General features: G+C 44.2%; 1 long non-coding RNA gene across 1 annotated transcript in view; it reads right to left on the bottom strand.

Moving 5' to 3' along the window:
* Positions 1 to 15,904, bottom strand: part of LOC131839099 (uncharacterized) — a 46,927-nt gene that overhangs the window by 12,492 nt on the left and 18,531 nt on the right. The window contains exon 2 of the long non-coding RNA XR_009356793.1: positions 9,240 to 9,364. This is a non-coding gene — a long non-coding RNA (uncharacterized LOC131839099). The remainder of the gene's footprint in view (positions 1 to 9,239; positions 9,365 to 15,904) is intronic.

Raw genomic sequence — 15,904 nt, 5'->3', positions numbered from 1 at the left:
TCCTACACAGAATGGAGATGGAATAAATACTTATTGAATCTGATCAGCTGAACTGAGCCTGAAGCCAGACCAGGATCTCCTTAAGGTGGTCCTATAGGAACTGCCAGTTTGTTGACAGCTCTTAAGCTCACTTGGTCATGACACCTCCTGGAAACTCTTCATTCCTGTTTTTATCTTTACTCAAATTCTGCACTTCAGAAAGGCTTTCAAGCAGATTCCTCTGCATTCTGACAGCAGTGACTCTGCATATCTACCTCTATCTATCGATATTTTTTTAAAGATGGTATTTTTAAGTAATCTCTACACCCAACATGGGGCTCAAACTTGCAACCCTGAGATCAAGAGTCTCATGCTCTGCCAACAGAGCCAGCCGTGTGCTCCTGCCTGTTTTCCTTTTTAAAAGTTTATTTATTTATTTATTTATTTATTTATTATCCATCTCTTTATTTGACACAGAGAGAGAGACAGCAAGAGAGGGAACACAAGCAGGAAGAGTGGGAGAAGGAGAAGCAGACTCCCAGCCGATCAGGGAGCCCAATGCCAGGCTGCATCCCAGGAGCTGGGATCATGACTTGAGCCTAAGGCAGATGCTTAACGACTGAGCCACCCAGGCACCCCGCCCCTGTTTTCCTTATATTTTAAGAGGAGCAATGACCCAGAGAAGAAGGAGATGGTCAGGAGTGTGAAAAAGTAGAAGTTCTGTTTTGTTCCTTGGATCAAGCGTTGGGCCATTGGGCTACAACTGTAGGGAGACAAAGTTGTGCCCAGCATCAAGAAGTCTATAGCCCTAACTACACTGGAGACTCCTTAAATTAATAAGCTACCCTTTAGGGGAAATGTTGAAGTGGAGACTGGATGGTCATCTGCTTCAGGTTGCAAGCCTGACTGAGAAGGAGGTCAGGCTAACTGACACCCAAGGTCCTCTCTCTGAGATGTGGTGCTTCTGTGGACTTGATTGAGCATCAGATGTTTCTCTCTCTCTTTTCTTTTTTTTTCCCAACTTGGGGCTTGCACTAATTGAGACCCTGAGACCAAGAGTCGCATGCTCTACTGAGCACCTCAAGCTGGGCACCTCAAGCATCAAATGTTTCTTAACCCCAAATAGCATATTTCTACTCATGAAGGACACAGGGTCCCGAAGCATATACTTTACTATAATTCTTAGTAAAAATTCCAAATTTCTTAGCCATACTTCAGGAGCAGCACAATTTCCACAAACGCTGTTGAGTGCCAGGGGCCACGTGACCCCCCCTCAGGGGCCCCCTCTCACTGTGCAGCAGTCCCGCACCCCAGAAGCCCTTAGACACACAGCTGTTTCCTTCCTATTTATTGCTCAGTTTTATTCCACAAAATCACTTGACCTCTTCTCTTTAGTGACTGAACCTAATGTCATTATTGAGCCAGCCTTTTAAGTGTATATTAATAAAGTCCCTGGGAAGAAAAAGCTAACAACTTGCAGATCTCTAAAGCTGGTACTGAGAACATAAAGCACCATGTAATATATATATTTTTAAAGGTTTTATTTTGGGAGAGAGAGAGCACGTGCATGAGTGAGCACAAGCGGGGAGGGGTAAGGGCAGAGGGAGAGGGAGAAGCAGACTCCCCACTGAGCAGGGAGCCTGCCCAAGGTGTCCTGATCCCAGGACCCTGAGATCATGATCTGAGCGGAAGGCAGAGGCTTAACCCACTGAGCCACCCAGGCACCCAACACTGTGTAATATCTAAGAGAGCATGTAGAAAGATCAGCAGGATAGTGGTAGAAAGAAAATATTCAAATCAAAGGACTTTTTTTTTTCTTTCTTAAGATTTATTTCTTTTAGAGAGCTATTGAGGTTGGGTAGGGAGAGGAGGGAGGGAGGGAGGGGGAGGGGGAGGAGGAGGAGGAGGAGAGAGAGAGAGAGAATATGAATCTCTGGGAAACTTCCCACTTAGTGCAAAGTCTAACGCAGGGCTTAGTTCCAGGACCCTGGGATCATGATCGGAGGCAAGGGATACGTTTAACGACTGAGCTACTCAGGTGCCCCTAAATCACAGGACTTTAGAAGTAGAATCCAAGTTGCTCATCTTGGAAAAAAGGACAATGAAGCCCAGGGTTCCAATTTCTTGCCTTAGTTCTTGACCTTCTCACCACACTTTATTTTTTCCTCTCTCCCCCTTCCAACCATGACCCCCAGTCCACAAAATTATATTCTCCTATATATTTATATTGCATATAAATATAAGTATATAAATTACACAAGTATAAATAGATCTAGTTATATGAATACATTATACTAATAATATGGTATATATACTTATATCTGTAAGTATAGTATAAATACATATATTTTATTTTCCCATATTTTAAAAAAATAATCAAAGCCTAACAAAAATGCTAATTGTTCAGAGTCACATTACAATATTTAAATGAGATTAACTTTAAGGATCCCCTAAATCTGGGGTCAGGGTGGGATTGTGTTATTGGAACCTCAGGTAACAAACACCAGGCCTTTTCTGAAGGCTGTTGGAAGACCTCTGGCTTTTCTGTAAGGTGGGGCTCACAGTGCTGCGTGCCTTTTGTAATCTATCTGAAAATAATGTCTCTCAGTCTTGCCTACCAAAAAACTGAAAACAATTTTGAAAATAGGTTGTAGTTAAAATGCTACCTGTTGAGCTTTGGCTGGTCTCTTGGAAACTCAGACTTCTCTTCTGTTAACCACCAGCACTCAACACATCTGCTCTACGCCAGGTTCTCTGCTAAAAGCTTACTTTATAGGTTGTTGGGAGAAGTATGGAAAATGGTAGTATTAGCGAACCTTAATTGAATAGTTTTCTCCCAGCCCCTGGACTAAGGACTTTCCTATGTGCTGAACAAATCTCCACAAAAATATTAAGAATGAGATAGTACTAGATTTGTTGAATAAATGTGATGGATGAGGTTAAATGACTTAACCAAGGCCACCCAGCTAGTGGAGGGGTTCAGCTTGGATCTGGCCCTCGGTCATAGCGTGTGGGTAGTCTGAGCACATACTGTAAAGTGCTGTAGGAAGAAGGAGAGCCGCCATCTTTGAGGGCTATGGAAGGTCCTAGCATTGTCTCTAGTCTGCCGTCTGCCCCTCAGAATTTGAATAAGGGTGAAACCAAGATCAATCATTTCTGGCAAGGTTGAAGGGGAAAGGAGTCACAGAAGCAGGAGCCTGAGAAATGTGTGGGACCAGGCATGGGGACGGCCAGTTGCCCTATTGCTTTAGCAGCAGGCAGACAGGGCTGGAGAGTCTGCCAGGGTACGAGAGTCTGTCTAGGGAATGAGCTCCAGCTATTTTCCCTTTCTTTCTTTCTTTCTTTTTTTTTATTAAGTTTTAATTTATTTATTAAGATTTTATTTATTTATTCGACAGAGAGAGATCACAAGTAGGCATAGAGGCAGACAGAGAGAGAGAGGAAGCAGGCTCCCTGCTGCGCAGAGAGCCCGATGCAGGACTCGATCCCAGGACCCTGAGATCATGACCTGAGCCGAAGGCAGCAGCTTAACCCACTGAGCCAGCCAGGCGCCCTATTTATTTATTTGACAGAGAGAGAGAGAGAGAGATCACAAGTAGGCAGAGAGGCAGGCAGAGAGTGGGGGGGGGGGAGCAGGCTCCCCACTGAGGAGGGAGCCCAAATGTGCGGCTCAAGCCCAGGACCCTGAGATCATGACCCAAGCTGAAGGCAGAGGAAGCTTAACCCACTGAGCCACCCAGGCACCCCAAGCTTTTTTTTTTTTTTTTTTAAACAAGGATTTATCTCCTTTGCCTTGTCAGTAGGAACAGAAAAAAAGAGGAAGGGAAGGAAAGAATGCCTTAAGAGGATTGAGCCTGTGGATAAAATCTGTTTTATTTTTTCTCATTTGTAAAACGGTTTGTCCTCTGCTTCAATCTCCTCGTCTGTAAAAATAAAAATAGTATTTTGCTGATAGAATTGCGGCAAGCACGAAAGAAGTAACAGGTGGCAAGCACACGGAAGTTTGGTTCATGTTAAAAATACAAATAATAATGATATGCTATGTTTACACCCTAGTTTTGCCCATAAAGGCACAGTTAAGCACTAGCAATGACTACATATTTACTGTTTTCCCCTGGAAGCGGGCAAACGTCCGGTAACCGGTGCTACAGCACCCTCTGGTGGCGGAGGTGCCACCAACAGCGCCGACTCCGCCGACCTCGCCCTCCAGCCGGGCCGGAAGAGAAGAAGCCTCCGCCCGACTGTTAACCACCGGTCTGCACCTGCCCGGGAAGGGCAGGGCGGAGGCCATGCGACAGGTGCCCCCGTCACAAAATGGTACCATTAACTGAGGATCATGAAGAAGGATTCCCTATTTGAGCCCTGTGAAACCAGCTGGGGGTAGTCGGCCATTTCTGACCCATGAAATGGCAAGTTCACAGGGTTGAAGCTTGTCCTTGCTGCTGTATGGGGAGCAAGTAGAAACGTTGAGAATGTAAAATGCTAAACCCAGGAAACCAAACAGACAACGACTTAAGAATGACTTTGTGGCCTGTGGGATCTAGAGGTGAAAGAGGAACAGACAACTTCTCACATTTTGTCAAGCTCCTCAGGGATTTTAATACCTGGGGCTGTTTTTCTAATCACCTACATCTCTTTCAACACCCTTCATCCTTACAGTTCCCGCCTTGCCTCAACCAGAAACACAAGTGGTGGTCGGCTTCTGTACCTTCCTTTTCTTTTCTTTTCCTTCCTTTCCCCCCCCCCCCTTTTAAAGATTTTATGTATTTATGTGTCAGAGAGAGAGAACGAGAGAGCAAGCACAAGCAAGGAGAACAGCAGGCAGAGGCAGAAGCAGACCCATCGCTGAGCAAGGATGTGGAACTTTTTTTTTTTTTTTTTTTTTTTTAAGATTTTATTTATTTATTTGACAGAAATCACAAGTAGATGGAGAGGCAGGCAGAGAGAGAGAGAGAGAAGCAGGCGATGCGGGACTCGATCCCAGGACCCTGAGATCAATGACCCGAGCCGAAGGCAGCGGCTTAACCCACTGAGCCACCCAGGTGCCCCAAGGATGTGGAACTTGATCCCAGGACCCTGGGATCATGACCTGAGCCAAAGGCAGACGCTTAACCCACTGAGCCACCCAGGCGTCCTTGTACTTTGCTTTTCTACTAGCTCATGCAGACCTGCCATCTCCTGCCCTACTTTGGAAGAGATCTGCCCTCAGAAAATCAGGAAGACAAGCAATTGTGAACCTCATATCCTTTGCATAAAAGGTCTTTCTCCTTTCTGAGAAAGACCAGACTGAATCACAAAATCATCAATTTTTCTGGGTCTTAGCTTTACTAATAATCACAATTTTTGAAAAATTAGAATAGACCCAACCTCATCCTCCAAATCTTAAGAGAATAAGCCTTTAAACAATTTTTTTTGACATTTTATTTACTTATTTATGTGAGAGAGAATGAGCAGGATTTTGGGGTTGGGGGAGGGAGAGAAGAGACAGAGGGGGAAGCAGATTCCCCACTGAGCAGGGAGTCTGACTCTGGCTTGATCATGAGGCTCCATCTCACAACCCTGAGATCACGCCCTGAGCTGAAATCAAAAGTCAGACGCTTAACTGACTGAGCCAGCCAGGCGTGCCTAAAAAAAAATTTTTTTTAATGGAATACATTATGCAGGAGAATGCAGGTGAATTTATACGGAGATAAGTCGGCTCAGGAATGGCTGGTAAGGGTGTAAACTGACACAAACTTTCTGTTAAAGAATTTGGCCGTTTGGGGACGCCTGGGTGGCTCAGTTGGTTAAGCAGCTGCCTTCAGCTCAGGTCATGATCCCGGCGTCCTGGGATCGAGTCCTGCATCGGGCTCCTTGCTCGGCGGGGAGCCTGCTTCTCCCTCTGCCTCTGCCTGCCATTCTGTCTGCCTGTGTTCGCTCTCTCCCCCTCTCTCTCTCTGATAAATGAATAAAATCTTAAAAAAAAAAAAAAAAAGAATTTGGCCGTTTGTATCAAGAGCCATGAAGCCATTGACCAAATAATTCTTTTTAGAAAATCTGTATTAAGGAAATAAATGGAAACATGCAAAAAGATTTGCATACAAATATGTTATGGCAGCTTTTTTCTTTTTTTTATAATAGTAAGACAACATTAAAAGAAACAGTTACTAAATCAAGTGTAAAACATTAATAAGATGAAATATTTTATCTTTGAGATCATGTTTTCAGAGAACACAGGGTGGAAAAATGGTCACAGTATAATGAAGAGTAAAGCTATATGATATCTATTGATCAAATGCTTCCAATTTTATGAGAAATACATATAGGCAATAGACACTTTAAAAACAGGAAAGAAAGGTACTGAAATACTGAGTGATCATTTTTGGGTACATCAGCTCCACACCCAACATGGGGATTGAATTCACAACCCTGAGATCAAGAGTTGCACACTACTGACTAAGCCAGGCGGCACCCCGCTTTCTTTCTTTTCACTTTCTTACGTTTTCCAAAATTTCTATCATTATCATGTATTATTTTCATAATCGCTAAACTATATGGAATATAAAAACAATTTGATTTTGGGGCACCTGGGTGGCTCAGTGGGTTAAAGCCTCTCTGCCTTCAGCTCAGGTCATGATCCCAGGGTCCTGGGATTGAGTCCCCATTGGGCTATCTGCTCAGCAGAAAGCCTAATTCTCCACTCCACCCCACCCCACCCCCTGCCTGCCTTTCTGACTACTTGTGCTCTGTCAAATAAATAAATAAAATCTTAAAAAAATTTTTTTTGATTTGCAAATCAATCAAATCTTCATAGTATTGAATATAGAAACCAAACAGGTTATATCAAAACCTAAAGATAAATAACTAAATATGTTTTAAAATATGGCTTATAGTTGAGGGTGCCTGGGTGGCTCTATTGGTTAAACATCTGCCTTCGGCTAAGGTTATGATCTCAGGGTCCTGGGATCGAGTCCAGCATCAGGCTCTTTGCTCAGCAGAGAGCTTGATTCTCTTCTGCTTTTTCACTCTGCCCGTGGTCTCTCATTTCCTCTCAAATAAATAAAATCTCTAAAAAAATATATACGTGGTTTATAGTTGAAAAGTGCTTTCCAACCATCTTTCAAAGTCCTCACCATAACAGAAAGCAGCAGGAAAACAAGAGGGAGGAATTCATTTCTTGGTTCTTTGGCCAAATTCTATTGTTTCCAGGAGATTCTGCTTGAATTGTTCTTTTCAAGGGTCTTCTACTAATTAAAGCCATTCTGCAGTTTCTTTTACTATCAGTGGCCAAGGCCAACAGCATTGGGGATTATAATTAGACTGAGAGATCTTGTAACACAATCAGCTGATACACACTTTCAAAAGGTTAATTTCCTGAGGCTAGAGATATTGCCAACACTCAGAATCCTGTTAATGACTTTGGAACAATTACACATCAGCCAGTAAGAGAAAATCAGAGTATTAAATCCCAGTTCACAGGAGTAGATTGATTAGGTAGAATGTTAAAACGATGTTTTATAACACCACATTTTGGGTGTGCCTTATGAGAAGAAATATTCAAGCTCTAATATGCTTCTCATCACCGCAGGACAGGTCCATGTCACTATCCTGGAAAGGTACATACAGAGAATGATCTACTAGAGTGGCATTCCCAGTTGGAGGTTATTCTTACTCTAATACGGAGGAATTTTATCCTCAGCCAGCTGGGAAGACTGTTTTCATAATGTTCTGTGTGATTCCATCTTGCAAACCAAATCTGGGACTCCCCAAAATGTCAACTTCTAAATCTTACATTCTACAATTTGAAATTACAGAACTAAAATAAGTATCAAATTATCATTTTCTAAAACTTTTAGAGAACTCAGTATTAACTTTAAAAAAAATCTATACAAGAAAAAATGATCTATACAAGAAAAGAATGTAAATGATTCAAGCACTTGTAGCTCAGGTAGCTTCTGAGAAACTTCTTAAAGCATTTGTTTAAACCTCGCACTTGAACTCTACAGTTTTTTTTCCTCCAAGCCCAACAAGCCCAACAAGAATATATTTGTTCTCTCTAGAGCTTCTCATAATACGTCTATTATCTTTTCTGCTCGCTCTAAAGACATCCTATTAAATTACAAACTGCATCCCTAATCCAAGCTTTTCTTCTTTGAGATGAAGGCATGTTCTGAAGTTAGTTCTAAGGCTGACACAACTTCGCAGGAACTCCAATAGGCTCCAGTTGTAAAATGCACATCAGTCATTACTTAAAATGAAGCTGTCAGTTTGCCAGAAAAGCTAGTCTCCGTGCCCTTTACAGAATCCCCATTTGCGCCCTGTGCCCGTGCCAAGTGTCATTAAGTCCAATGGGAACTCCGCAGATGTGAGCCACACACACTGAACAAACTCTGCACAACAGCAGAGTTAACTGAACAAGAGTTAACTTTGTTGCAGAAAAAACCAGGGATCCGGTCTTTTGTACTCAGCACTGGTCAGGGAGCAATGAGGAATCAGCCTGGGCGTGGGGGGGTGGGTGGGGAGGTGGTGCAAATTGAATAGTAGTGTTATTCACATATGAAAGAAAGCAAATCCTTGCCCACTTTCAGGAATCCTATTCAGATACAGCAGTGAGCTCCCAGAAACTGAGGAGAGAATCAGAGATCATCCAAGGCAAGTGTCAACTCAATCCTCTGACAAAAAAACAAATGAACAAGCAGAACAAACAATCTTGATGGGTCAGGAAAGAAGATGCTAGAAATAGTCGAGCTTCTGGCGCTTCTGGAGGAGCCGGCAACAGGGCCAGTCGCACCCCCTTCCTTTGGAAAATCTCAGCAAGGCAGGGGAGGACAGCAGGGTGGAGGCACTGGTAGGGACCTGGCTGGGGATCTACAGGAGTGGATCTCTACCTCCTATCTAGTGAGTCTTGCTTTGACGGTCCCATGACCGCGCGGGTGGGTTCCCCAGCAGGGCACTCCTGCAAGGTTCCTCATCAGATGCAGACACAACTGACCCACGTGTTCGCAACAAGACCCCACTCAGAGCTGCGACGAGCCCCAGCTCTCACCCCAGATCTGTGGGATGAACCATCAAGCCATTCTATCAGGTTATTTCTAAAATCACAACCCATAGTCCAGCTTCTGATTGGGCAGGCCCTGAGGCCAGGAGAAACGGCAGATACTGGACACGGGCTATGTGGAGCCTGTGGAGACACTCAGGGATGCTACGGGGGTAAAAAGACCATCATCTGGCGTGTGCGAGATGGTACTCCTGAACCCAGAACATCAGCCAACAGCGCCTACCTGAGTGTGCTTTCCGCTTGAGCGTCTCACTTCACAAGCTGGCACGCGGCTTGGTAATTTCCCATTTGGGGGATAATCCAGATGAACCAAGTCTCGGCAGTAAGAATGACATATATATTTACCCTCTGAAAGACAGAGCACATGAGGTTCCTGCTTAGATGCATGTGGCAGAGGGAAATGAAGCCTCCAAAACCAAAAGCCAGCGTCTGACCCGGAGCAATGAACATGTGTTTGTGAGAGGCCTGTTTGTTCACAACAGTATGCAGAGCCCTTTAAACCTGGACTAACAGGCCTTCACTGAAATCTAAATGGAATATATTTCACAAAGACAGCGGATTAGGCTACTCTGTTTTTCTTTTTTCAGTTCTTCGACTGAGATAAAGTTCACATAATGTAAAATTCACCATGTTAAAGAGTAGAGTTGTGCAACCGTGATCTAATTCCAGAACACTCATTTACCCCAAGAACAAAACCCTTACCTGTTGCCTGTGAGCAGTCACAGACTATTTCCTTCTTCCTCTAGCCCCTGGCAACCACAAATCTAATTTCTGTGTACTTGCCTTTTTTTGGATGTTTCCCATGAATGGAATCATACAATCTGTGGCCTTTTGTATCTGGCTTTTTTCACCCAGCAGGTGGTGGTATGTGTCAGAATTTCATTCTTTTTTTTAAAGATTTTATTTATTTATTTGACAGGCAGAGATCACAAGTAGGCAGAGAGGCGGGGAGGGGGAGGGGAACAGGCTCCCTGCTGAGCAGAGAGCCCGAGGTGGGGGCTCAATCCCAGGACCCTGAGATTATGACCTGAGCCGAAAGCAGAGGCTTAACCACTGAGCCACCCAGGCGCCCCAGAATTTCATTCTTTTTTATTGTTGAGTAATATTTCTTTCTTTCTTTTTTAAAAATAATGTTTCATTGCCTGCAAGGACCACATTTTATCTACTTATCGGTTAATAGACAATGGGTGGTTTCCATTCCTAAGAATGAAATTGCTGGGTCATATGGTAACTCTGTTTAATTTTTTGAGGAACTGCCAAACGGTTTTCCAATGTAAATGTCTTTAAAAAGAGCTCTTTCAGCCATTTTACAACACATAGATAAGAAATTCTACAACTCTGTTCACCGGCAATTAGAATTCTCACAATACTAGTCTAGTAATGAATCCTTTATATTATGAAGTCTTTAAGGGACCTTATTATGAAATAACTTCACCCATTAAAGTAGTATTATCCGGGTAAGAAAAACCCTGCAGGAAAATGAAGAGTGGGGATCCACTCGTAGTTTTCAATTCTAGCCAAGGATAAAGCAGTCTGTATCATCAAAATGTTTTGTGTGCTGATCCCCCGATCAAACCCATAGGAGGGTAACAGGGCCCTGGCTTACAAAATAGCATCCAGAAGTGACCTAGAAACCAGAACCTCTAGAGTCAAACTCAACTAATTTGCAGAGACTTATTCCTCATGCAGGTATACATTCTTAAATACATACCAAAAATACTAGTGCCTACGTCATCCCAGGGCTCATTAGACCGTTACCGGAAGGCTCAGCCTCTGCCCTCGGCGGGAGGAAAGGGTACAGGAAGCAACCCTCATGATACAGTGTGGCAAATGCATTAATATAATGCTGGGGACCCAAAACCAGCATCTGCCCACTTTATGAACCCGAGGCTTTCCCACGCATTCCCAGGCGCGCCCCTCCACCTGAGCACCAACCCCCACCAACCATTCTCCCTCCAGCGCTGCAAGCCTGAACGCATTTTTCCATTGCTCCTCAAGAAAGATTTGGGAGCTGTGGACTAAAGCTTAAAAGTCCTTGAGCCCTTTCAGGAAGAATCTGAACTGCAAAACACATGTCTTTGATATTTATAACTGGTCACAATAATGCTGGCGTTACTGTTCCATCTGTTCTGGAAAGTTTAACTTACTGAGCTGTCCTGTAATAGAAAGACGCACATGGCTCTGGTGTCTCCATCCTTCATCGGACTTGTGTGAAATTCAAAAGCACATTTGCCTCCAAGAAATAAAGCTGGTTTGTGAAGAGGCTGATAAATGAACTCAGATGATGAGGAACTGAAACAGCAGAGCCCCCTGAAGCATTTACCCCAGCCCTGAAGAACGCCTGGGTCTTTCTAGCACATCAAAGGCAGAGACCATTGAACCCACGTGGAGGCTCCTCGTCCTCCCAACAGCCCAGATGCCATCGGACTCAGAAGCAAAGGTAACCTACCCGGTCTGTGGGTTTTCTTCACCTGCAAGTTGATTTTGCCAGTGAGCTTGTAAATGGCAGTTCCCATCTGTGAGCCCCAGGCTGGCTGTGCAGCATGAGAGACAGACAAGACAGACAGCTGACGGTGACAGGCCGAGCAGGCCAGCCCGGGGTGACCTGTGTGACTCAGAGCCCACCAGGAGGCCGGGCCTCCCTCCACTCCCTGGCTTCATGTATTTTCCAACTGTCCACCAGCATGCCCGACAGCTCACTCACTGGGGGCTGTCAGACTCTCACAACCATAGCTGTGAATCACGTGAGAGAGGTCAAGGGAGGGTCTCCCGACCTCAGCCCTGATTGGAGATGCCAGTAATGTGGTTGTTAAGGCCTCTGGACCCAGTGGAGGGGAGCTGGGAGATCTTGAGCAAGTTCTTGAACCTCTTTGTGCCTTCATTTCTTTGATAAAGTGAAGAAAACCATGGTCCCCCTCTCACTGGATTCTGACAAGTGCCAGAAGTGTTTCTGGTGATGGCGTCATCAGAGTAAACGCTCCACAGGGTTAGCTGCTGATACCGTGTTGTTGGAAGAAATCTCCTACTTTTCTGGTTAGGAGAGTTTGCATTTGGGGGTGCCTGGCTGGCTCAGCCAGAAAAACATGTGACTCTTGGCTTGGGACCGTGAGTTCGAGCCCTGAGTTGGGTACAGAGATTACTAAAAAAATGAATAAATCAACTTAAAAGAAGAAAATTTGCATTTGGGGCAGGGATCATGACCTGGAGTAGTGTTTTCTAGCTACTTCCAAGAAACCCCACTTCATATGATAGATCACAATTCTCAGTGTTTTGGGGGAGGTTCCACTGTAATAATGGCCTCATGGATGAGAGGAAGCAGGGTGCTCATCTGCATTTTCAGTCGGGTCCATAAACAGGACTCTTTTCTATTTTATCTAAGACTCGTAATCCCCCCTGAGAGGAGGAAGAGCTGCCTAGTGTCCTCCTCGCCTCTTGTGAGAACTCTTTTCTTTTCCCTTCTTTTCTTTTTTCTTTTTAAGATTTTATTTTATGTATTTATTGGACAGAGAGAGACACAGTGAGAGAGGGAACACAAGCAAGGGGAGTGGGAGACAGAGAAGCAGCTTTCCTGCTGACAGAGAGGCCGATGTGGAGCTCGATCCCAGGACCTCCGGGTCATGACCTGAGCCAAAGGCAGATGCTTAATGACTGAGCCACCCAGGTGCCTCTCAAGAACTCTTTCTGAGCATTCTGTCCTCAGTGGCAGCTTGCTGGTGGTCAGGAATCCCACAGCTATTCTGTTCCTGACAGCCCCTTGCCTTTTGTTGACTTTAGGGTGATTTTTTTTCCCTTGGGTGAACTCTCAAGATGGCCATGTGAGGAGCGTTGTGCGGCGTCACCTCCCTGGTGTCTTGAGAAGAGAAGGGATCTCACCAAAATTGGGTCTCATGGAAGGGAGGCTCCAAGATTTGGTGCAAACCCCCATGGCACCAGAATAGCATTTCTTGTGTTTCAGTTGGCTCTGTCACTCACCAGCATGGGACCCATGTTCTCGGCTTTCAAGTCTGTAAAATGAAGGGGCTTCAAGGTCATCTCTAAGATCTCTGTGAATTCTCGTTTCCTCTGAGGTTCTGAAATGGGGGTTTGAACAATTTAGGGACAGAGGGCTGTCATGGAATCCACATAAGGCTGGAGGCTAAACATGGTCATCTTTCAGGAGCATTGACATTATTTTTTCATATTAAAACAAAACTAAGGGTGTGATGGAATGCTATATCAAATTCTCAGGCTTTTTTTTTTTTTTTTTAAGAAAAAAGACTAAAAGAACGTTCATTGTGGGGGCGCCTGGGTGGCTCAGTGGGTTAAGCCGCTGCCTTCGGCTCAGGTCAGGATCTCAGGGTCCTGGGATCGAGTCCCGCATCAGGCTCTCTGCTGAGCAGGGAGCCTGCTTCCCTCTCTCTCTCTGCCTGCCTCTCCGACTACTTGTGATTTCTCTCTGTCAAATAAATAAAATAAAAAAAAATCTTTAAAAAAAAAAAAAAAAAAAAAAAAAAAAAAAAACGTTCATTGTGGAAAAAATCGTGGTAATACAGTGTGAATATAATTAATGTCACTGAACTGTATATTTAAGTGTGGTTAAAATCACAAATTTTCAGTTATATATATATTTTTACCACAATAAAACAAATTTAAAAAACAACATTCAGGTAGACGAGAGAGTCCAGACATAACCCACACGTACTTGGTCAATGAATTTTCGACAAAGGTACCAAGGCAATTCAGTGAAGAAAGGATGCTCTTTTTAACAAATGGTGCTAGGATTGGATATTCATATGCTTTTACATGTTTTATTTTATTTAAACATTTTTTTTGCTTTTGCATATTTTAAAATAAACTGCAATTCGTACCCCTTGCCATATATAAGAATTAATTCAAAAATGGATCATAGGAGCGCCTGGGTGGCTCAGTGGTTAAGCCTCTGCCTTTGGCTCAGGTCATGATCCCAGGGTCCTATGATGGAGCCCCGCATCAGGCTCTGCTCAGCAGGGAGCCTGATTCCTCCTCTCGGTCAAATAAATGAATTTTTTAAAAAATGGATCATCGAGGGCACCTGAGTGGCTTAGTCAGTTAAGTGATTTGCAAATCTTCCAGCCTGTTCAGCTGGAAGTCTGCTTCTCCCTACTCCTCTCTGCTGCTCATGCTCTCTCTTTCACTTGCTCTCAAATAAAAAATCTAAAAGAAAAAAAAAATGGATCGGGGTGCCTGGGTGGCTTAGTGGGTTAAGCCTCTGCCTTCTGCTTAGGTCATGATCTCAGGGTCCTGGGATCAAGCCCCGCAACATTGGGCTCTCTGCTCAGCAGGGAGGCTGCTTCCCCCTCTCTCTCTCTGCCTGCCTCTCTGCCAACTTGTGCTCTCTCTCTCTGTCAAATAAGTAAACAAAATCTTTCAAAAAAATGGACCATAGATTTAAATGCAAAGCTGAAGCAGGGCGCTTGGGTAGCATGGTTGGTTCAACATCTGACTCTTGGTTTTGGCTCACCTTTGGTTGTGATCTCAGGGTCATGAGATCGAGTCCCATGTCAGGCTCCGTGTTCAACCTGAAGTTGGCTTGAGTTTCTCTCTCCTTTTCCCTCTGCTCCTTCCTACTTCACTCTCTCTCTCAAACAAATAACTACATCTTAAAAAAAAAAAAAAAAGCAAAACCTAAAGCTATAAAAGTTCTTAGAGGAAATCTTTGTCACTTTGGGTTAGGTAAAAATTTCTTAGAGAATATGTCAAAAGTATAATTAATAAAAGAAAAAATGGATGAGTCAGGACTCATCAAAATTTAGAACTTCTCCAGGGGCGCCTGGGTGGCTCACTGGGTTAAAGCCTCTGCCTTTGGCTCAGGTCATGATCCCAGGGTCCTGAGATGGAGCCCTGCATCGGGCTCTCTGCTCTTCGGGGAGCCTGCTTCCTCTGTCTCTCTGCCTACCTCTCTGCCTACTTGTGATCTCTGTCAAATAAATAAATAAAATCTTTAAAAAAAAATTTAGAACTTCTCCAAAAGACTGTAACAGAGAATGAAAAGACAAATCACAGGCTGGAAGATTTGCAAATCACATATCTTTTTTTTTTTTTTTTAAGATTTTATTTATTTATTTGACAGATCACAAGTAGGCAGAGAGGCAGGTAGAGAGAGAGAAGGGAGGAAGCAGGCTCTCCGCTGAGCCAAAAGCCTGATGTGGGGCTGGATCCCAGGACCCTGATTTCATGACCTGAGCCAAAGGCAGAGGCTTAACCTACTGAGCCACCCAGGCTCCCCACAAATCACATATCTGATACAAGAACAGAGATCAAGCCGGTGCTGGGTGTGGACCCTGTTTAAAATTTTCTCTCTCCCTCTCCCTCTGCACCAATCCCTCTCTCTCCCTCGATAAAAAAAAAAAAAAGAAAAGAAAAAAGCCTTCCCTGCTGCTCTAGGCACGTTCTCTGGAGAGGACTTAAGTTCCCAGCAACCCTGTGAGAGTGGTGCAGATGAGGGGACTGAGGTTCAGAAAGGTGAAGTCAAACTTGTGAGTGGTGACCGGCCTTAGAACCCAGCCCCATCCTGACACTGGAGCTTGTGCCCTGAGCTGCTTTTGCTGCAGGCAGACTCCCGTCTGCACCATTACGAGTCACCAGGAGTCACGGTGTCCCACGGCACCTCCAGGGCTCAGCACCTCAGTCTTCCTTGTCCTGTGAGCTCAGCGCCCGCTCAAGAGCAGACGGGTGAAATGAGGTGAACATGTGCTTTCAACTTCCTCTTCTGCTTCATGCCGAATGGAGGTTATCTTTGTAGCCAATTTAATCTATAAAAGTTATTTCCAATTTGTTAACATCAGACTAACAAAAGAATGGTCCCTTTTCAGCACATTTCAGGTTTTTTTTTTTTTTTTTTAATTTCAGTAAGCCCTACACCTGACATGG

The sequence above is a fragment of the Mustela lutreola genome, chromosome 8 (genome assembly GCF_030435805.1).
Source record: "Mustela lutreola isolate mMusLut2 chromosome 8, mMusLut2.pri, whole genome shotgun sequence".
NCBI classification, from domain to species: Eukaryota; Metazoa; Chordata; class Mammalia; order Carnivora; family Mustelidae; genus Mustela; species Mustela lutreola.
This window is presented reverse-complemented; position numbering and strand designations above follow the sequence as displayed.